At 42.3% G+C, this 23,706-nt stretch overlaps 1 protein-coding gene across 1 annotated transcript in view; it reads left to right on the top strand.

Annotated features, from left to right (window-relative positions):
• Positions 1-23,706, top strand: part of LOC116579132 (zinc finger protein 11-like) — a 1,039,038-nt gene that overhangs the window by 31,048 nt on the left and 984,284 nt on the right.

Here is a 23,706-nt window from a genome sequence, read left to right as displayed (position 1 = left end):
GTCTCTTGTGTCCACAGAGGTCAAACTCCTCCTGTCCTTATGGGGGCCCCTTGTTGGAGGCCACGGCACAGTTGGGGTCGTGGATCAAACCAGGCCCTGACTTGTGCCTTCTTTAAAGGCCAAATAGCCGAACAAAAGGCTTAGGTCGATAAAGTCGAGTAGCACTGAGAAAGAGTCTGTGTTATGTGTCATGTGCTCGCCTACGTGACTTCCCACACGTTCTCTCTACAGAAGGGAACAGTGTGGTCGGGGTCATAAATTCTTAGTTGGTCCTTGTTGTTCCTGTACTTCCATAACCCACTCCCTGGTTGATTGTAACTTCTTGTATCAATAGTAGCTAATGTCATTAGCTGTGATTGCCTGCCATCACAAGATTTGTTTGTAGTTAATGTAAGACTTGTTATAAGAACTTGCGGTTATCTGACTAAATACTGATGTATTACTCCTCCTATTGTGGTCTGCCTTATAAATGATTATAAGATGTGGAATAAATCGGCACTGTTGGACATCCTCCTCAGTGCTCCTCCTGCCCCGATCTCTTTGTCTCTTAATTTCTTTTCACCATCCTCTTACCCTCACGGTCCTGGTCGATTTGTCACGCCGGCTCTAACAAGTGGTGCCCGAACAGGGACCTGAGAACATTTCAAGGGAGTGCGCATATACAGGTGAGTAGTTATCAAGATTCCGGTAAGAGGAGCCCGGGTTGACGGGTGACAGCAGGAATAAACTAACATGGGGCAGTAGCAGTTTATGGAACAGGTCTTCTTTATGACCGCTTTGCAGGCCCTTATGAAGCAAAAAGGGTCCTAGGTCTCTAAAAGGGCCTTGCAGATAATTATGTAAATAAGCCTTCTTCTAGTATACCCAGGTTGCTGGGCCATCCCTAGGAAAGGGGACTCTGACCTTATTTCTCTCTGTTTCTCCTAAGAGATGTGGGGGCTTCTCCCTCACTCATTTTCTGTGTTAATGGCTATAACTGGAGCCAACTGGGGTTAGTCTAACTCAAGACAGAAATGTAAGGAATATTCTCAAGCAGCTGCCGAAACTCTCTTTGTTTCAGGGAAGTTTCCCTGTTTTCTCCAGCCCGACTTGGACTGCTTAACCCCTCCCCCCTTCCTGGTGGAAAGCTTGGCGTCTGCTCCTCTCTCGGAGCTGATGAGCTCTTAGAACTGGGAACCCTTTTCTCTGCCTTCTTGTGGCACTTTGTTCTGTTCTTCACTGTCAGGAAACAAGAAGAGCGCCCCCTGGACCTAACACCCGCAACTACAGATCTTCCCACCCAGGTCTCAGGTAAACATTCAAAACAGTGGGCCCAGGTGGAATGTAAATCAGTATTTGAACTAAGTTAAGTTTGTTGGGTTAATTAGGATGAACATGTCTTTTGAGTTAACAGTAGTAAATGTGAAACTTCAGAGTTTTTACTTCGTCAAATAAGCTCATGTTATTTGTTAAAATCTGTTAAAATCTGTTGAAATCTGTTAGCAAAGAGATGACTAAACTGATGGTTAATTGTCTCAAAGTTTTAATGGGTAATTGTTAAAGTAGCTTTCAAAGTCTTTGCTAACCCGAAACCTTAAATCAAGTGGGATAAAATGCTAGAGCACTGGTCGATGGAACTAGGCTTGTGCTTTTGAAATCTGTTGGTAAACATCTTTTGTACTTAACTGAATTCTGTTGTAACAGCCGCAGGGCTACTGTTTGAGCTAGATCCTTTCATAAAGAATGGAAGGGGAGACTGATCACCTCCCATTAGCCAGGGATACCTAAAGGGGAGGGTGTCCAACCTGTTTGAATCCGAAGAGTGCCTGACTGTGTGAATGTGTCCATATGGCTCCACCACTTTGGCTGCAGAGTCTGAGTGGGCTGCACCCTGAGTCTCCCCGGGCGTCATATGGCATAACGGTCATCTACTCCACGGAGTAGCCTGGTCCTGGGCTTATACGGACAGACCTCAGCTAAGACGCTCCTAAATTCCCACGAGGGATGCGAGCAGGACAGCATCTGAAAGATCCCCCTCCCTTTGTCTGCGACGTCATTTACGGTGGGAGGGAAACCCAAAACAAAACAAAAACAAAGAAAGAAAGAAAGCTCACTGTCTTAGGAGGAAAAAAAGAGGAAAGACTGGTATAGAAAGACTGGTTTTCTGTCTGTTTAAAAGGGCAAACGAAGAACCGGAGGTTTTGGCTCTCCTGATTGTTGGGCTCCTTTAATTTCTGCAGACAAACCTCATTTGGCCTTACTCATTCAGGGTCAAGCCTTTTTAGGATTGGTGGACACTGGAGCAGATGTTTCAGTAATTGCCTCCCAGCACTGGCCTAAAAACTGGCCTCTTGTAGATTCAGGTACTTCTATTAGAGGTGTAGGACAAGCCTGTGCTCCTAAGTTAAGTGTTAAGTTTTTAAATTGGTCAACTGCTGAGGGTCATTAAGGAGTATTCCAACCATTTGTGCTACAAATTGATCTCAATTTATGGGGACGTGATGTTTTAACAGATATGGGTGTTTCTTTAAAGCCGCTCAAAGTCGTGCTCGTTTTTATCAAAATGCAGCTGCTTTACATAAACGATTTTGGGTAACTAGAGAAGAAGCTCGACAAATAGTTAAGACCTTCTCCACTTGCCCTATTCATCATCCCCAACCAACTTAATGCTGTGAATCCTCGAGGCTTAATGCCTAATCATTTGTGGCAAATGGATGTAACTATTTTCCTCACTTTGGAAGACTTAAGTATCTCCGTGTTTCTATTGATATCTTTTCTGGATTTTTACATGCTACGGCACACTCTGGGGAGTCCTTTACTGATGTTCAAAATCATTTGTGTTCAGCATTTGTCACTTTGGGCATCCCAAAAGCAATAAAGACGGATAAATGGGACTGCCTATACATCCCAAACTTTTCAAATCTTTTGTGCCATTTTTGGCATAGCACACTCTACAGGCATCCCATATAATTCTCAAGGTCAAGCCCTTGTTGAACGTGCAAATAGTACTCTTAAATCCTATCTTTTGAAAAAGGAGGAGATACTACAGGGAAATGTAAAATACTCTCCTCATATGCATTTAACTTTAACTCTTCATGTTTTAAATTTTTTCAATGTTGACGATATAGATCGCACAGCAGCTGAACGCTTTTGGCATCCAGACTTTTCTCCTCTTCCTTATGCTAGGTGGAAAGACACCCCTGAGGGGCACTTGGAAGGGTCCTGATCCTGTCCTCCACAGAGGACGTGATTTTGTTTGTGTTTTTCTTCAGGATGAGGTTACCCCGTGCTGGCTTCCAGAAAGGTGGTGCTGAATCCTCGCGTCTCCAACAGAGGATGGCTTGCCTCACGTTGAACGGCCAGAAAAGACAGAGAAGAAAAAGACGTCTTCCCCCCCCCCCCCTTACAGCTGGAGAGATGTTTCATGCAAAACTCTGGAAACTGGTTGCTGCCCTGGGACCAGTCAGAGTACAAATAGGCAGAAATGGTTATACTACCACAAAAGACTTCAATCTGACTTTGCGGGCCTGTGTCCCTAGACCTTATTTACTTGTAGTCGGCTCAGGATCAATAGTTCTCACCTCTTTCCAAGGGGGACCTCTACTGTATAATATCCATTGTGTCCATTATGTGTTAACAGATTGTCTACCTGTGTCCCTGCCTTCGTCAGGCACAGGTCCCATGATAGTGTTATAACTATGCAATCTCCATATATTTTATTACCTGTGGAAGTAGAAGAACCTTGGTATGCTAATTATGGTCATCAGTTTGCCCTTAAAATGCAGTTGCATCTCAAACGAGTCAAAAGTTTTCTGGGTTTATTGATAGCAGGAATAGCAGCACTAGTAACACTCATTCTGGTTGTTTATTGGACTCTTCATTATATTACTTGCTTTTGTTTTAATATGGTGCATTGTACAGATTCGTGCAGGACAACAACGACCACACGCTCAGGCTCAAATTCATATACTTGACTTATTTTAAAAGGAAGGGGGAGATGTTGAAGGCCACAGCACGGTTGGAGTCGTGGATCAAACCAGGCCCTGACTTGCGCCTCCTCTAAAGGCTGAATAGCCGAACAAAAGGCTTAGGTCGATAAAGTCAAGTAGCACTGAGGAAGGGTCTGTGCTTTGTGTCTTGCACTCGCCTACGTGACTTCTTGTAAGTTCTCCCTACAGAAGGAAACAATGTGATCAGGGTCATAAAATTCTTAGTTGGTCCTTGTTGTTACTATACGAGTTCATAAGCCACTCCCTGGTTGATTGTAACTTCTTGTATCAATAGTAGCTAATGGCATTAGCGGTGATTACCCGGCATCACAAGATTTGCTTGTAGTTTGTAAGACTGACTAGATACTGATGTATTACTCCTCCTATTGTGGTCTGCCTTACAAGTAAGATTATGAGATGTGGAATAAATCAGCACTGTTGGACATCCTCCTCAGTGCTCCTCCTTCCCCTCTTTGTCTCTTAATTTCTTTTCACCATCCTCTTACCCTCACGTTCCTTGTCGATTTGTTACGCCAGCTGCGACAGCCCCTTAATGTGCATATCGGACCATTTGTTGGTGTCCCATGAGTCCCTCAAACTCTGTCCTTTTCCACCTATTTCTTTGATCCCCTCAGTAGAGAATTTAGAAAAGGTGTATTTAAGAGTTCTGATTCATTCTTTTTTTTTTTTTAAAGATTTTATTTATATATTTGACAGACAGAGATCACAAGTAGGCAGAGAGGCAGGCAGAGAGGAGGAAGCAGGCTCCCCGCAGAGCAGAGAGCCCGATGTGGGGCTTGATCCCAGGTCTGTGAGACCATGACCCGAGCCGAAGGCAGCGGCTTAACCCACTGAGCCACCCAGGCGCCCCAGTTCTGATTCATTCTTGTCTTTCAAGTCTGTTGCTGATCCCTTAGTGTATTTTTCAACTCAGTAATTGTTCTCATCGGCTCCCAATTTCTGGTTCATGGATATTACACTTTCTGTCTCTTTGGGTTTATATTTTGGTTTTGCTTCATTTTCCCGATTATGTTTCTTCACCTGTGTGTGTTCTCTTCTTCCTCCATGAGGATCTTTATGATGGTAATTTGAATTCTTCCCAGTGAATTTTTTTTGGGGGGGGGCAATATATGAGTCTTTATTAACTTAGGGCTAGTTTGGGCGATTTATTTTGTTCCTCTAATTGGAGCATATTTTTCTGTTTCTTTTTATGCCTTGTGATCTTTGAGTGGTATTTTGGAATTTAAGAAAATAGCCTGGGGCGCCTGCGTGGCTCAGTGGGTTGAGCCGCTGCCTTCTGCTCAGGTCATGATCTCGGGGTCCTGGGATCGAGTCCCGCGTCGGGCTCTCTGCTCAGCGGGGAGCCTGCTTCTCTCTCTCTCTCTTTCTCTCTCTGCCTGCCTCTCCATCTACTTGTGATCTCTCTCTCTGTCAAATAAATAAAAAAATCTTTAAAAAAAAAAAAAAAAGAAAAGAAAATAGCCTGTGGGTCCAGAATGACGGACTTGCTTTCTTCAGGCGAACACTAATAATGCAGTTCTGGGTTCTGTCACACATGTCCTGGGCATTTTATCAAGTCTGCGTTACAGTAATTTCCTGGTTTCAGGAAGGGGAGTTACTACTTTACAACGAGTGATTCCCTCCTCTCCCTTTGCCTTCAGCTCTGTCGTCTATTCCTTATTTGAGCAAAAGCTAGCCTTCTGTCTGAGTAGCCACCACACTGCCTCCAGAGGTGCTCTCATTCTCTGTGTCTTCCATGTCAGGCAGGTGAAAAGCCAGATTATTGAACCTTCAGATCACTCATTTGTCTCTGTGCTGAGGAGAGGAAGGAGTTTTCTCATAGTGTTGCCATGGAAATTAGGGTGAACAGCCTTATGGGCAACTGTCCCAATCTTTCCTTGTCTCTTCAATGTCTCTACTTCATTTGTACTTGTGTGGGGGTGCTGTGTTCTCCTAACTGGTTTCTGGAGCATTCTAAAAGGTAATTTTGGGGGCTCCTGGGTGGCTCAGTGGATTAAGCCGCTGCCTCCAGCTCAGGTCGTGATCTCAGGGTCCTGGGATTGAGTCCCGCATCGGGCTCTCTGCTCAGCAGGGAGCCTGCTTCCCTCTATCTCCCTCTCTGCCTGCCTCTCCGTCTGCTTGTGATCTCTCTCTGTCAAATAAATAAATAAAATCTTTTAAAAAAATAAATAAATAAAAGGTAATTTGGTCCCTTTTTTTCTCCACTGGGGTGCAGAATCCTGGTGGTTCTTGTTTCTGTCCTAGGATGTGTATTATTTGGAAGAGAAGAGACTTGGAAGTGGAGGAAGCCAAGACAGACTCTGTTAGAGTCAGACTTAGTAATGAATAAAGGAAATGTGTGTTGTGTATGTTGTGTCTGTGTGTCCCAACACTAACATGACCACAAGCACAGAGGGTTTCTGAGAGTGACTTCTGTGGGAATAGCTCAGGGTTGACTTGGGACTTAGTTCCTGCAGAGGTTGTCCAAATTGCCCTGGGTCAGAATCACCGGGAGCACGTGTAAATCTTGGGTCGCTGTGCCTAGCCTTGCATTACCATGTCGGTGGCTCTGGGGTACAGCCCCCCACCTTTCCTTTCTTACCCAGTCTCAGGTGGCTGTCTAGGGACTAGACCTTGAGAACCTACATCTGGGGACACATTCATAGTTGGGTTCTTCAGGGAAGGTAATGGCCTGTGGGTAAGGTAGTGAGATACTCAGTTGTGTCGACTTGGTTCTCCAGGAGAGAATGTGGACTCCTGTGTGTTGGGCCTTTCCTGTATGGTACCTTGGATGTCTGATCTTTTGTGTGGTTCTGAGGATTCAACCAGAAAACCACTCAGCCTGTATATTAGTGGTGTGGGCTAGAATGTTCACTTTGAAGTGTCCATTCATGGAAGCTGTTTTGTGTGTGGATGCCTGGGTGAACTATTGAGTATCAAAGAGGGAAGAGAACCCAAACACGGGCACCTTCTAGAACGGTATATGTTCTGTGTGCCTCCTGTTCCTGTGTAGGGCACCCAGATTCAAACCCTACCAATAGTGAGAGGCTCCCTGTACCTTCCTTTATCTAAATCATTTCTTTCAGTGAAAGGACAGTAGTATTAGCCCTAATCCATGGAATCTCGAACATTGAACACATTAATAGTAGATAATTCATCAGTAACCTGTGGGACATACAGTGTATGCTGTATGCAGAGGAACGTGTCAGACACTAGTGAATATTTTGTATATTGTTTTTAATGATAAAAAGTCACCCACAAGTCATGTTTCATGCTGAATCCTCTCTGTTTGAATGAGAATAGTGCACCTTGTTAAAAATAATAGCCCATGTGCATTTGAAACGTGGAAGTAATCTGATGCCAATTTTCATTGGAATACTGTGGAATTGCTCACTCTTGTATCTGTGCCTTCTCCTTTAGTGAAATGGCAAGAAGGCAAATTTGAGTGGTTCTATTCACCATCATCTGAATGTAGCCAACTGTTTGGCATTCCTTCTAGAGGTATCCCGTGGAACTCGGCAGCTTCTGGTGTAAAACATGTGCGATCATTTTGGATATAAAATTATTCTCTATGAGCACAGAAGGCTAGATATCTGTCCATGGGTATGTGTGGACTCCTGAGTGCCTTCCAAACCTATGCTGGCAACTCTGTGATCAGCCGGGGCCAGAGGTGATGCTGCACATGTGGCAGAACCAAAGGCCATTCTCTGTTGCTTGGCAGGACCAGAGGCTGCACTCTGAGGCTGCTCAGGTTCACTGAGGAGGCTCCCTGCTCATGCAGAGCAAGAGGTTATGCTCAGTGCCTTGTCCCTGCTGCTGGCTTGGTTCTCTCCCCAGAGGCCTGTTAGAGAGGCTCTGAGGTTGTCTAGGGTCTCTGTTCAGGCTTCCAGTGGGGCAGTATTGGAGGCTAGGATCAGCCTTGGGAAGTGACTTAGAACTTGCAAAGCTACCCATAGAACAGAGAATGTTCTAGTTCAAAGCGTTGACTGGATACTTAAGTCAGTCATAGCTGCTGACAAATCTCCTTAGCCAGGTAGGTTCATTTCCTCTCTGCAAGTGGGCAGATTCCCGTGGATCTCTAATTCGTTGCCATTACAAGTTGGAGCACTGTCTGGTCTGGCAGCTCTATGATCTGAGCACTGGTTGCTGTAAGCCCTGCCCACCTTCTCCGTGTCCATAGGGTCCCCAGTAGTCCCGCAGTACAGACGCCCCCGGGAAGCTGAAGGCAGATGTGGAGAGGCAGAGAGGTGAGCTCTCACTGGGCCACCCAGGGAGTGGTTTGCCATTTGGGGAATGCTGGATGTCCACTCTGGGCTGTCTTTTATCCTGAAGCCATTGTAGTTCCTTCTGGTCCCTGCTAGTGGTGCACTGTGTTGGCCTGGGGAACGCGCGCTGGGATCCACGTGAAATTGCTCCTTACCCTTCTATGGTTGTCCTTCTTGGTCTCTGGGGTCCCGGGATGCTTCAGCCTCAGGCTTTTGTATTGAGAATCACGCACTTGTGTCTCATGTGAACAGTTGCTCATTGAGCGAAGGTGGAACTATTTTGTCACTATCTGGATGAGGTCCTCCCTCTGTGAGGAACGGTTTTCTCTCTCCTAGGCTAAAAAGAGAATCTGTTTCCCTGTGTGCATGTGTTTGTGGGTATGTATTTGTATATATGTGTGTATAAATTTGCACATATGCATTTTTGACATCCAAGAGGTACAATGTTTAAATCATTAATATTTTGATATTGAACCATAACACTAACAGAGACAAATTCCTTTCGTGTTAACGATTATTCTGTGAGATTTTTATGTTGCCATGCTGCTTATTCTGCTTATTTGATTGCTTATCACTACCTGAGTTGTTTCTTTCTTTCCTTTTTTTTTTTTTTTTTTTTTTTTTTTTTGATAGTCCTTTCTTTTAAGTTATAGATACAGGAAAAATGCCAGTGAAATATATTGATGCATCATTTAGTGTTACCTGGAATGTTTGTTTCATTCATGTTTAATATTACAATGGAGATGTTGGGATTTGGATTGACCATGTATTTTAATGTTTTGCTTTATACCTTAACTATTGTTTTGTTTTACTATTTCTGTTTTGTGTTTTCCTGTGTTCATATTAAGAAAATATAAACTTTCTTTCAGTCCTTCTCTGTGACCATTATGCATTCAGTAACGTTGCTTTAGCTAGAAATGAAGGCATGCTTTTTTTTCCCTTAAGCATGCTTTTCGAATCTAGTCATGGTAGGACATTATGTCATACCTGTGATTTCAGTCTGTCAGTACGTGGACATTGTGATGCTTATGTATTTCTGTACATCTGGTTTTCATGAGTACGTTTTTGTTTAAAAAATTTTTTTTTTAAGATTTTATTTATTTATTTGACAGAGAGAAATCACAAGTAGACGGAGAGGCAGGCAGAGAGAGAGGAAGGGAAGCAGGCTCCCTGCCGAGCAGAGAGCCCGATGCGGGACTCGATCCCAGGACCCTGAGATCATGACCTGAGCCGAAGGCAGCGGCTTAACCCACTGAGCCACCCACGTTTTTGTTTTTAAAGTAAAGTCACATGTGCATAAGAGAAGTGAACCACTCAGTGGAATTTCACAAACTGTTCACATCTCTCCAAGCCAGTGAGATCAGAATACAGAGTACTGTCCTCTAACATTCCCTCTGAGCTCCTCAGTAACCCTCCCCCAAGCTTGGCACTCTTTTCATCTGTAAGGCAAGAGGTTGCTGTGCTCATTTCGTACTTTACATAAATGGAGTCAGGCAGTGGGGACTCTTGTATTTGGTTTTGTTTCTGTCTATTTGCGAGTTGATGTGTATTCCCACGGGTTACTGTGCATCATTCATTAGAATGCACGGTCCCCGGAAGGCTGGTTGTCGCAATCAGTGAAACATCTGCCTTCAGCTCAGGTCATAATCCCAGGGTGCTGAGATCCAGTCCTGAATGGGTCTCCTTGCTCAACAGGGAGTCTGCTTCTCCCTCTGCCTGCTCTGCCTGCACAACTGTCACTGTGTGCTCTCTCTCTGACAAATAAATAAAGTATTCATATATATATATATATATAATAAGTGTATACACACACACACACACACTTATTTTAAATTAACATATAATTTATTATTTGTCCAGGTACACAGGTCTGTAAATCATCAGGCTTACACATTTCACAGCACTCACCATGGCACATACCCTCCCCAGTGCCCATCACCTAGCTAACCTTGCCCTACCCTCCCACCCCCCCCCCACAACCCTCTGTTTTGTGAGATTATGAGTCTCCTATGCTTTGTCTCCCTCTTCATCCCATCTTGTTTCAGTTTTTCTTTCCCAACCCCCATGACCCCCACCCTGCCTCTCATATTCCTCATATCAGAGAGATCATATGATAATTGTTCCTCTTTGGTTGACTGACTTAGCTCAGCATAATACCCTCGACTTCCATCCACATCATTGCAAATGGCAAGATTTCATTGCTTTGATGGCTGCATAGTATTCCATTATATACATATTCCATATCTTGTTTATCCATTCATCTGATGATGGAATCTAGGTTCTTCCCATAGTTTGGTTACTGTGGACATTGCTGCTAAAGCATTCAGGTGCATGTACCCCTTCGGATCAGCACACTTGTATCTTTTTTTTTTTTTTTAAAGATTTTTATTTATTTATTTATTTGACAGAGAGATCACAAGTTGGCAGAGAGGCAGGCAGAGAGAGAGAGGAGGAAGCAGGCTCCCCACTAAGCAGAGAGCCTGATGCGGGGCTCGATCCAAGGACCCTGAGATCATGACCTGAGCCGAAGGCAGAGGCTTTAACCCACTGAGCCACCCAGGCGCCCCAGCACACTTGTATCTTTAGGGTAAATACCCACTAGTGCAATTGTTCAGTAGTAGGGTAGCTCTATTTTCAACTTTTTGAGGAACCTCCATACTGTTTTCCAGAGTGGCTGCACCAGCTTGCATTCCCAGCAACAGTGTAGTAAGATTCCCCTTTCCCTGCATCCTCGCCAGCATCTGTTATTTCCTGACTTGTTAATTTTAGTCATTCTGACTGCTATGAGGTGGTATCTCATTGTGGTTTTGATTTGTATTTTCCTGATGCCAAGTGATGTGTAGCACTTTTTCATGTAAGCAAATAAAATCTTAAGAAGGAGAAGGAGAAGAAGAATGCATTGCTCCAATTCCATTGTATGAATACCAAGTGATTGCATCATTCTACTATTAAATGGGGGGGGGTTCTCAGTACTGGTATGTAAAATCTGTAATTTGTCTTTTACCAGAACGTGCATGCATATCTGCTGGCTGTTTATATGGGACCGGATTGTTGGTAAATAGGTTAGATATGTTTGGCTTTAATAGATACTACCATGTTCTTTCTCTAACACTTGTGCCCATTTTCACATCCACCAGCAGCGCGTGGGGATTCTGGCTTGTCCACATTTTGGTAGGTTATGTGATTTTGATGTTGGGTTCCTGGTTCATACATGATGATACTAAGTCTGGGTTTTATTTGCTTTTTTGCTGGTGTTGTCTTTCTCTGTTATTACAGAGTTGGACATGAACCATGGGATAATCTCTTCTACAAGGTGTCTAATGAGTTCCTGTGGTCATTTTTTTGTTACACTTTTTTCTTCAATCTTTGTAGGGCTGTATATTGTGAGAATGAGTCTTTTGTCCCCCTGTCTCAGTCTACCTCCATTTCTATCTTTTGAGCTTGTGATGCAGAAAAGTTTTGAACTTTATTGTAATCTCATTCTTCATTTCACCCTTCCCTTCGTGGTTAGTGTATGTTTTTTTCCCTTGTCTTAGGAATTTTTTTTCTTCTACCCTACCACAGAGACTGAATCCTTTTGTTTCTCTATAAACACATCATTTTGTGTAAAATTTAAGTCAGAAATGGATTATAAATTACTGTCCTCTGTGGTTTCCTTAGTGTCTGAGGTTTTGTATTTTTTCCCCCAACATGTCTAACAAATTGAAATGTATTCTGGAGAAGTTGAACTATGTTTTCTTCCCATTTCCTTACACAAATCATTTTTTTTCTAAAGATTTTATTCTTTATTTGAGAGAGAGAATGAACACAAGTTCAGGGGAGGGTCAGAGACAGAGAGACGAGCAGACTCCCCACTGAGGAAGGAGCCCCAGGCAAGGCTCTATCCCAGGACCCTGCATCAGGATCCAGTTTTTAGGCAGAAGTTTGACTGAGCCACCCAGGCTTCCCTACACAAGTCATGTCTTGATATAGATTCACACAGGCAAGATCTTAGATGCTGACTTCTCCATTGACTTATCTCTATGTATTCTTCCTCTAGTGGTGTTAGCAGCCTCTCAGGACCAGACACCCAGTGTCAGTTGTGGTGTCATAGATCATGCATGGGCCTCTGTGCTCAGATGAATGATTATTCCTGTTTTCCGACAGCAGACATGCCTCCAGGAGTTGGGCACTTGCCATGAGCTTTGTGTTGCAGACTGTCCCTGCAACCATGGCAATCTGATAGATGTTGTACCACTGTTGCTCTTTACTTCACTGGAGGTAGGATAAGTTCTACAGCTTTTACTGCCAAATGGGGGAACATTGGACATCGGCTGTAATGGAGTCTGACCCACACTGAGAGCTTTTGGGTGAAAGATTTCTGCCATGATGTTGGATGCACACTTCTTTGTTAGGTTGACAGAGTGGCCAGGGATGTGTCCCTGGTAGCACAGTGTGCATCTTGGGGGTCTTCCAGACCCTCACAAGTGTCCCTATGGCTGGAAGCATCCTAAAGTGGTTGGAAGCATCGTAAAGTCAAACCTTCCAGGTACATTGACTTTGTGATCTATACTACATGTGACTGTGTATCACTGCCAGGTGAGCAGCAAAAGATCATGAAGGAAAACATATTGATTGCTGTTGTGGATATCTGCCCCAGATCATACATTCATATATGTGCCTTCTACAGACTTATCACTATTCCTTGAAGTCATGTGGTGATGTTGTGATCTGCACAAGCATTTCCTTGATTGATATTTTAGTTATACTTGTCATTCCACTCATGTTTGTGTATAAAAAAAGCTTGGGAATACAATGAACACAACTGGCTCTTAGGTAGAGGACAAATAAGTTCATTGTACAGGAAAACAGATGTCTCCTTCCATGGCCAAGGATCAGGAAGCTATGCTAGATGTTCCTTGAAGACACTGGGGTGTGCTATGCTCAGAGTGTCCAACACAAACACACAGCATGTGCAGCGTCTCCCTGTATCAGTTGGGGGTGGTTTGTTGAGAAGTGGAATTAGTGTGATGAAGAAGTTTATGATGTTTGCTGTGACATGAGGCATAAGACACTTGGACTTTCACCTAGGAAACTCTTTTCTTCTGCCAGTACTGGGAGATTGTTACAGACCAACAGATTAGAGTGTGAAATGTGTGTCATCTTGGAATTTTTATATTTCTTAGGATTATCCATGAACTTTATTCAAAATGAAATAGATATTCAGAGATCTGTTTCTTGTTTTTTTTTTTTTAATTATTTATTTATTTATTTGACAGACAGAAATCACAAGTATGCAGAGAGGCAGGGAGAGAGAGAGGAGGAAGCAGGCTCCCTGCTGAGCAGAGAGCCCGATGCAGGGCTCAATCCCAGGACCCTAAAACCATGACCTGAGCTGAAGGCATAACTTTAATCCACTGAGCCACCCAGGCACCCTGTTTCTTGTTTGTTCATTTAAGTTCATGTTTTGATTGTACACATAAGTGAATATATATGGTATTTGTCTTTGTCTGCATTATTTGACATTGCATAATACTTCATGGTTCAAACCATGTTGTCACAAATGACAAGACACAATGAAACAAGCAGAAACAGACCCATAAATACAACGAACAACCTGATTGTTACCAACGTGTAATGGAGAAGGATGATAGGCAACATGAGGAAATGGGAATGCGAAGTAGTCTTCCAGTTATGGGATAATTAGTCATGGGGTGAAAAGAATACAGGGAACTCCTCCAGTGGTATCTTGATAGCATTCTATGGTGCAAGATGGTAGCCTCTTGTGGTGAGCACAGTAGAACCCACAGAGTTGTCGAATGCCCATGTTGTACACCTGAATTAGTGGAACATTGTCCATTATACATTAATAGAAAAGAAATCAAGATGGATACTGAGCAGCATATACCTATTTAGATTAAGTTAGTGTCTTAAGAAGTTGCAGGTAAAGAAAACTAACCCTACTCTTCCAAAGAAGCTAATCCTAAGTATTCCTAGTAGGATAAAGTCCCAGGAAAGCAAACTGATCTGTATCACAGTGGAGATAAAGGTTCCTTAATGTAGAAGGGAGGGGACAGGGAAAGTGAAAAGTCTGTCCAGCAGTGTGAAGAAGTGAACTAGAAGACCAAGAAGAGCCTGTGGTCTTCATAGAGTGAGCAGCCCAGGGGGTACATGGAAGAACAGTCATTTCTGTGAGAGCTTCTTAACTCCATTTCCTTGAGTGTGGTCTCTCTCATCTCTCACCATTGAGGAATGTGTGATAATGGCCACAGGTTTCAGGAAGTCTTTTCTGTGTAAGTGGATTCTTGAGGGAAGACCAGAAAGTGCAACCAGGTTGTATAACTGTGCTCATTTTAGGCAAAGTCAGTTTTCAGAAGGCAGCCTAGGTTCAAAGAAGTGATCCTGTAGGCTGAAGCCATGGGTATTAAGAAAAAATGCCAGGGAAACCTGAAATTGATAAAGGCCATGCATGCAGTGGGGTCCAAGCTACAAAATCCAGGGTTGCAGCCAGAAGCAGATTGCACCTGCTTTTCTCATGAAAGAGGGAGCTATTTCCATGAATACGGTGGCGTGGTGAATTGAAGAAACAAAAATAGGAGGAGGTCCAGAGAAAATTTTAGAGGGGTAGAGTTGGCTTGAATGAAGAGGGAAGGGAAGGGAAGGTCTCCATGCTCACCTCTATGCTCTTCCCGCTTTTTAGGAACCTTAGAAACTCTTCATGGTGATTCAGTCCTGGAATTCTGTGGGAAGTATGCATTGTCGATGTAAGACACCAGTGGAATATTTGTGAAAAGTGGAAACTCAGACGCCACCCAAACATCCAAATCAGAATATGAATTTTAATAGGATCTTCAGTTCATTGTCATACACATTAACGTTGGAGACGTGCATATCTATCTCAGCCAGACTCTTCCATTACGCTACTCCTGATGTCATGTCTGTAGGACATTAGTTTGATATCTGTGCCTTGTTGTATGCCATAAATCAGGATATATGCTCTTCGCTTCCCAGATTATTTTGGGTATGGGTTATCCCATGACGTCCATGTAAATATAGGATGGATTTTGATCTTTGTGCACAAATGGCATTGGAGGTTTGGTAGAGATTGCATTTTGTGTACATCACTTCAAGATTTATTATGTTTCAGTTATTCCAGTGAAAGACCATAGTTAGGTTTCCTACTTATTCATTCTTTGATTCTCATACAGTATATTGTACTTTTCATTGTTTCTGGTTTGACCTCTACCATTATGTTAAATTGGAAGGATTTTTTTGTGGGGGGAAGGGGTTTGCTGTAATGTATGATGTTTTTGTTTTGTTGTTCTTTGTTGTGTAGAAAGAAAACTAATTTTTATGTGTTGATTTGTGTACCAGCTTTATAAAATCCATATGAGTTTTAACAGGATTAAAACAATAAGGATTCCCAGGAGAAGCAATGGCAGTGGAGCAGGAGGATCCTAGACTCATGTGTCCTGTCATGAGCACCACTAGGTAACTGTCAGGTCATCCTAAATGCCCCAGACATTGGGCTGAGGAGTGACAGGAGAAACTCCCCAAGTAAGAGGAGGAAGAGGCCACATGGAAGATGGCAGATAGTGTGGAGACATGGTTTAGGGAGGAGAGGGGTATAGCCCCACTCAGTGAGGACGCTGGCTGTCTGCCTTGCTTGTACCAGGCCCCACCCCCTGTGATCTGAGGGGACTTCCCTTCTCAGTGAGGCTTGTCTCAGGCTCAGCAAGGTGAGCCCCTGAACACATCGCGTCTCCTGAGCAGAGAGTTCTGCAGGGCCTCAGCTCTGATGGAGATGACATCCAGTCTCCTTTCTGGAGCAGACCAGAGCTCACCTAGTTCGAACTGGCCACATTCAGGTCAGGGACCAAGCGCTGCCCATAGAGGGCAAGGAGAGCCCCTGCAGATCCCTGGCCTGAAAGATACAGCAGGACCCTTCACTGGCTTCTCCAGTGTAGAGAGAGAGGATGGTACAGACTCTGACAGAATGCCAAGATGAAAGAATTTATCTGCAACATAACAAACAGATAAGGCCAAGGCCAGAGATAAATGGGAAACAGAGAGTAGTAACATGCTTGCTGGCTCTGCCCTCAGTGTGATGCCTGCTTGTGATTCCTTCTCTGCCTCTATAGCCCCCTCCTGTATTCTTGTAATCCCATTCTCTCTCTCTCAAAATTTTTAAAAATCAAACATAGGTGAACAATTCAATAAGCAAGATTGGAAGCAGGCTTGATGTAAAGAGGAGGCTGGAAGAAGCAGAAAAATGACTTTGTCATATAGAAGGCAAAATAAAGGAAAATACTGAATCTGAACAAAGGGATGGAGAAGACTCATGCAACACGGGATTTATTTAGGGAGCTCAATGCTTCCGTCAATGTAAGATTCCCAGGTCTTAGGCTTTTCTGTGCTGGGAGAGTATTGATTCCAAATTCAACTTTCCTGATTCTTACTGGTTTAAGGAGATTTCCAATTTCTTTGGTTCAAGGTTAGTACATCAGTCTTAATAACTTGTCTGTTTTTAGGAATTCTCTCATTATTTTTCCTAAAATTACCCTATTTGTTGCAAAGTAATGGTTTACAGAGTTAAAGCACTGCCAGTTTTATTAATTTTGTTGATTGAAATGGGTCTTACTTTCAGTGTTGAGTTAGTGTTAATCTGCTATTTTATCTCTTTCAGATTTTTCTTTATTTCTTCCTCTGCTCTACTACGTTTCATCTAAATTTCTTCCTTTTTTAGTTCCTGTGGTGGAAATTCACTTGTTTATTCCAACATTTTTTCTTAACTCTGTGTTATATGACATGAAAGAATTGGGAAATAGAAAATATACTAGGGAAAAAACTGGCAGAAATAAACAATAAACAATTACCAAAAACAGTAAAAAAGTTAAAACGATGACTTTTAGGGATTTCTATAATCATGTCATAGTGGGATTAGAGATAGTTTTAAGTGTTTCTTTTTCAGTTAAGATTTCTCTACTCTATTTTTGGTTGCATAATTGTTCTGACTAGAGTATCCTGGACTCAAAGGCAGTGGTGGGGTCACTTCGTTACCTGCTGATCATAGAGGAGAAGCTTGCAGACTGTCCCTACTGAATAGGTTTCAGCTTTTCACACATCTTTGGCATTCATTAGGTTGAGGGCTTTCTTTCTCTCTCTATGTTGAGTGTTTTTAGCATGACATGGTGTCCTGTGTGCCCATATTTGAATTCTGTCTCCCTTAGTATGATCATATCATTTTTGATCTTCATTCTGTTAATGTGGAGTCTTGAATTTATGTTTTTCTATATGTTGGAGCGCCCTTCATTCCAGGACCATTTTGCACTTGATTATCTTGTAAAAAGGGAAAATGTGCTGTTGATTCAGATGGCTATTTATTGTGGGCTTTGAGTGAATATTCGTCACAGGCAGTAGTTTGTAAACTTTGTTGTTTGTAGTGTCTTTGTCTGGCTTGGATGAGCTGGTAATGCTGGTGCCACAGACAGAGTGTTCCGCTAGTTTCTGTGATCTTCACACCTTGGAAATCTTTGAGGAGACTTCAGGTATAGTTCCTTCAGTGTCAGTTGAATATCCAGTGAACTCATCTGGAACACAATTTTTGTTTGTTGGAGTTTTTTCTTTTCTTCCTCTTTCATTCTGCTTCATGGATGTAGATCAGTTGAGATTTATTCTGCTTTTCTGAATGATGGAGTCTCAATTGGTTGGGCCTTTTTTGAAATTTGTACTTGTCTTTTACTATCAGTTTGTGGACTGTCCATTGTTCCTCTTATAATTACTTTTATTCCTATGGTCAGTTATACTGTGTTTTCAGTTCTTTACCTTTCATTTTAGTCAGTCTTTCTCTATAATTCCTTTTTTTAAAGATTTTACTTATTTTTATTTGACAGAGATCACAAGTAGGCAGAGAGGCAGGCAGAAAGAGAGGAGGAACCAGGCTCCCCACTGAGCAGAGAGTCCAATGCGGAACTCGATTCCAGGGCCCTGGGATCATGACCTGAGCCGAAGGCAGAGGCTTTAACCCACTGAGCCACCCAGGCGCCCCGCTATAATTCTTAATTTAGTTCATGGGTTGTCCATGTTGTTGATATTTTCTGACAAACAACTCTTCCTGTGCTTCATATGTTCCTATTTTTACTGTACTCTCTTTGGTTCAGTTCAGTTTTCTGTTTCAGTATCAATCATTCCACTAATTTTGATCTCATGTGATCCTTTTTCTGATTAATAGAGATACAGGAAAGTAATTTGTGCTACACCTTGACCATAAGGCAGAATTATCTATTAAACTCTGTGCTCTGTACATTGTATGCCATGTTGTGTGTCCATGGAGAAATGAAGTCCTGATGACTCTTTCTCAGCCATCGTTCAGACATTGTCTGATTGCCTTGATGCTTCTATATTAGAAGTCTTCAGTATATTATTCTGAATGTAGTAAGTGCAATGGTTTTACTTTTATTTGGTATCTTTCAGCTCTATGGTCACATGGCACCCAGAGTTTCCTGCTATAGTGGAGCATAGAAGGTTCTTTCCAGAAGGTATCAATGAACAGATAGAAGCATACTGCTGCTGAGATTTTACACTTATGCAGAGACTGGGACCATGATGGGGACAGTGAAGGGCATCAGTGAAATCCTGGACAATGCAACCAAACCAAGGCAGTTGCCCTTAATGAGAATCTCACTGCCCCATATGGTGAAGGATATAAACCACTGCAGAAAACCTCTTTTTTTAAGTCAACTGTTTCTGCAGAGCAGTGTGCTTCTGTCAGTACAAGTTCCAATCAAATATTCAATCATAGCGATTTGTGGACAGACCATTTGGAAAATCTAAAAAGTAACCTAGTCCATGCTGAAAATAATGATTTGAGCCATTTGGAAGATAGGATTGGCCTGTCCTTTCAGTCAACTATTTCTGATCATCAGAGATTTAGAAATGAAGAACAAAGTGCTCAGTGGGATCCATTTGAGAGGGGCTTCACAGAGGAGTCCACCCTCAAGAATGACCAGAGGGTTTCCACTGGAGTCAGAATTGCTGAGTACACTGAATATCAGATAACATTGAACCAGGGTTCCAGTGTTCACAGATGTGTCAGGGCTAGGTTTGCAGAGAACCATTATGAATGTGATAAATGTGGGAAAGGCTTTCATCCAAGTTCTAACCTCAGTATACATAATGGTCACTGTTTGGGACACAGTCTTCATAAATATAATGAATGTGGGAAAGCTCGTAACCCATCCTCCAGTGTTGGTGATCATTAGAGAATTCATGAGGGAAAAAGCCCATTCACATCTAATAAGCCAGGGACCATGTTTAGTCAGTCCTCAAGCCTAAACATCAATGAGATAATACCTTGTGGAAAGGAAACTTACATTTTTAAGGAATGTGGTAAATCCTTTGACTGCCACTCAACACTATTTCAACATCAGCGATGCATACTGGAGAAACAATACACAACTGTGAAGAAGGTGGTCCAACCTTTAAGGACTGTTCATCAATAAATGAACATTCGCAGATCTGTTCTGGAGAGAAACCCTACAAATGTCAAGAATGTGGCAAGGCTTTTAACAATCACTCAGGTCTTAATAGACATCACCGAATTCATACTGCAGGGGAAAATTACAGGTGTAATGAATGTGCCGAAGCCTTTCAATCATGCTCGAAACTTACTCAACATCACAGAATTCATAGTGGAGAGAAACATTACCAGTGTCAAGAATGTGGCAAGGCCTTTAACAAGAATTGACACCTTACTTGACCTCACACAATTCATACTGGAGAAAGACCTTACCAATGTGAAGAATGTGGCATGTCTTTCACGCAGAGGTCAAATCTTACTAAGCATCACAGAGTTCATACTGGAGAGAAACCTTACCAATGTCAAGAATGTGGCAAGGCCTTTAACCACAGCTCAACCCTTACTAAGCATCACAGAACTCATACTGGAGAGAAACCTTACCAATGTCCAGAATGTGGCAAGGCATAATGGAAGCTCAAACCTTATTCGACATCACAGAATTCATTCTGGGAACAAACCTTACCAATGTCCAGAATGTGGCACTGTCTTTAAACACAGCTTGCTTACTCAACATCACAGAATTCATACTGGAGGAAAACATTACCAGTGTTGAGAATATGGCAGGGCCTTTTCCTTCCATTCATAACTTACTCAACATCACAGAATCCATACTGGAGAGAAACCTTACCAATGTCAGGAATGTGACAAGGCCTTTAACCAGAGGTCAGACTTTACTGAACATCACAGAATTGATACTGAAGAGAGATGTTTCCAATGTCAACAACGTGGCATGGCTTTTTACCAGCACCCACACGTCACTCGACATCGCAGAATTCATACTAGGGAGAAACCCTATAAATAATCAGGATTGTGGCAAGACCTTTAACTGGAGCTCAAGGCTTACTCAACATCACAGAATTCATACTGGAGAGAAACCAAAGTCAAGAATGTGGCAAGGCCTTTAACCAGCGCTCAATCTTTACTTGCCATCATAGAATTCATACTGGATAGAAACCTTATCAATGTCAAGAATGTGGCAAGGCCTTTTGCCATAACTGAAGGCTTACTCGGCATCACAGAATTCATACTGGAATGAAACCTTTCCAATGTCACTAATGTGGCAAGAGCTTTTACCAGAGCGCAACCCTTTCTGAACATCACAGAATTCATACTGCAGAGAAACCTTACCAATGTCAATAATATGGCAAGGCCTTTAACCACAGCTCAAACCTTACTACCCATCACAGAGTTTGTACTGGAGAGAAACCTTACCGGTGTCAGCTGATGAATAATGTGGCAAAGCCTTTAGCAGGAACCCTTACTGGACATCACAGAAGTCATACCCTAGAGAAACCTACAAATATAATGAATGTTAGCAAATGCATAAGGACTGGTCCCTCTCACTCCACATGAGACATTTTATATAGGAGAGTAAGTGTACAAATACTAAGAATGTGTCTGACCTCTCACTGCAACTCCCAAGATACTTAACATCGCACTTATCATATGGAATAAAAGTATGAAATGTAAAAAATGTGGCCAGGCCTTTAACTTGAGTTTTATCCTTACTCGGTGTCTCAAAATGCATACTACATTCAAACCCTTGGGACATATTGAATGTGGAAAGACCTTCATTTTAGTTTACTTTGGAGCAGACACCAGGGAGTGTATTAAGTCAAGTAAATTGAAAGGTAGCAATGCTTCAAAACTAATTGAACATCAGATGCCAATAAGTGTTACAGAAATCAAGCCAATGGAAATTACTCAGAAATTACTCTGTAGGAAAATCGTGATTATAAGGAAAAATCAAAGTTAAACACTTTGAGAATGTATGTGGCATTTTGTTTCAACATATTTAGAGGATGGACTTTAACATATGGATAAAGGGTTTCCATATTTTTCTTATATTTTTTACATTGACCCTATCTGAGATTTGTGACTAACAATTTTAACGTGTTTTCCTCCAAAATCACTCCCAAAAATTCCTCTGTTCCTCGTGGGTATGTAAGACCATGTGGTTGATTGCTGCTATATCAAAGATATTAGATGTCCCACTCCATTAAGTGGGACTCATGCGTACCTAATTTTCCATGGAAGAGGACTGTATGATATACAATATAGGAAGTACATCTCAGTGGAGATGGTGCTTACGGTTATAACACTGATGTAAGATTCCATGGAATAGGTGTTTGGAGCACACACTTCTGGATGTATTAAAACTAAAGAACTTCCTCAATATTAGAAATAGGAGGTTTTTTCCTAATTGGTCTTTAAGGAAAAAGAGATAGTTGTGCAGTAAACTATGAATGTATCTTCCTATGTGCAATTGTTAGAGAGTATGACTTGATGTGGTTAAATGAGGAATTCCTGACAGATGACATCAGGAGGGTAGCTAACTCTTTGCTACAATGCCATACCATTGAACATACACATTTCTGAGGAAAGTACCTCAGTCCTGAAATTTTTGGAAATTTTGGGAAATAGGTACTCCCACATCCTTCAGACAACACCTGAATGCTTTTGCATATGTGTATTCTGTATTTTGAACGGTGACAATAGAGTGGATTTGAGATGCATAACTCAGTGTATGTGTGAACTTAATATATTTTCATTAATAAAACCTAGTGTTTTTTTTTTTAAGATTTTGTTTATTTATTTGACGGAGATCAAAAGTAAACAGAGAAGCAGGCGGGTGGGGGGGGGTGAAGCAGGCTCCCTGCTGAGGAGGGAGCCCGATGTATGGCTCGATCCCAGGACCCTGAAATCACAACCCAAACCAAAGGCAGAGGCTTTAACCCCCTGAGCCACCCAGGCACCCCAAACCTAGTGTGTTTTAACATATGGATATGGGTGTGTCATGAATGATGTGTTATTCTACATCTAGTGTTCATCTATCCCATTGAAGGTTGTAAGGAGCTGATCAAGTCAACCACCTGTTTGGTACTGGAATAAAACAATAAACCTAGTAATCCATTTTCCTAGTAGTCTGAACGTTGAAGGGATACATGATTCTTTTTCCCCTAGTCTCCTCTTTGTGAATATGATGATATTACAGTGGGTGTATTACCGAGGTATGTAACATAGAGATACTGTCGGCGTTGTAGCTCACGTACTCCATGATGCTGCTACTTGGCATCAATTTTGTGTAGCTAGTAGTTTAGTCGGGGCCTTTCCCTGACAGGAGCCCTTCTCACTAGTGCATTTCTCAGTCAGCATGCTGCAGGATCTCAAGTTAGTAGGAACATCTGATACTGTCCTTGTGAGCCACCATCTGTCCTTTCTTCCAGTGCTTTCCCTTCCCTGTCCCTTAGAGAAGACTCCCCCTCCCGTAGGCCTTCCCTAAATCTGATTTAGTTAGAATGGCATATTCTGGACTTAGACGTGGGACTCTCTAGCACTGGACCATGGCCCCAAATGAAAGTATGTGCCCCCCATCCTATACTTAGTGTTGTTTTGATGTGTCTTTGAGGCACACATGCACATATGACCATGCTATATGTGTCATAGATACCCCATAAGAAAGAGAAATCTACCCTAATAGGAGTGATGTTGTAGCGCAGGGAAGAGACAGAAAATATTTAAGATGAAGAATTAGCATGTACAGGAGGAGAACTGTCCCAAGTTGCCCAAGTGACTCCCTAGATGTAGAAACATAACTTCTGTTTGTTTTATGACCTAGTTATCTCCAGATCTCCAGTTATATTCACCCTCATTTTTCTTTCCAGCTATGTAGGCATCACAACCATTCTTTTTTGCCTGTGCTACAGAGACAGTGTCCTCAGAAAATGCTTAATTGGAATTAGACAGATGGAAAGCCGATTGGTATTAAGACATTTAGCACAATGATGTGGGATGTGAATCTAAGTAAAATGAGGAAGGCACCATCCCTAGAGAGAAAGACAAGACCTGTTAATAGGAAATATGAGGAAATTTTTCCCCTGTAGAAAGGGACCCAGAGGTGGCTCCCTTTAGTCAC

This window comes from Mustela erminea, chromosome 19, assembly GCF_009829155.1.
Source record: "Mustela erminea isolate mMusErm1 chromosome 19, mMusErm1.Pri, whole genome shotgun sequence".
Classification (NCBI taxonomy): Eukaryota; Metazoa; Chordata; class Mammalia; order Carnivora; family Mustelidae; genus Mustela; species Mustela erminea.
Note: the sequence above shows the minus strand (reverse complement) of the source record. Positions and strands in the feature narration are given on the sequence as shown.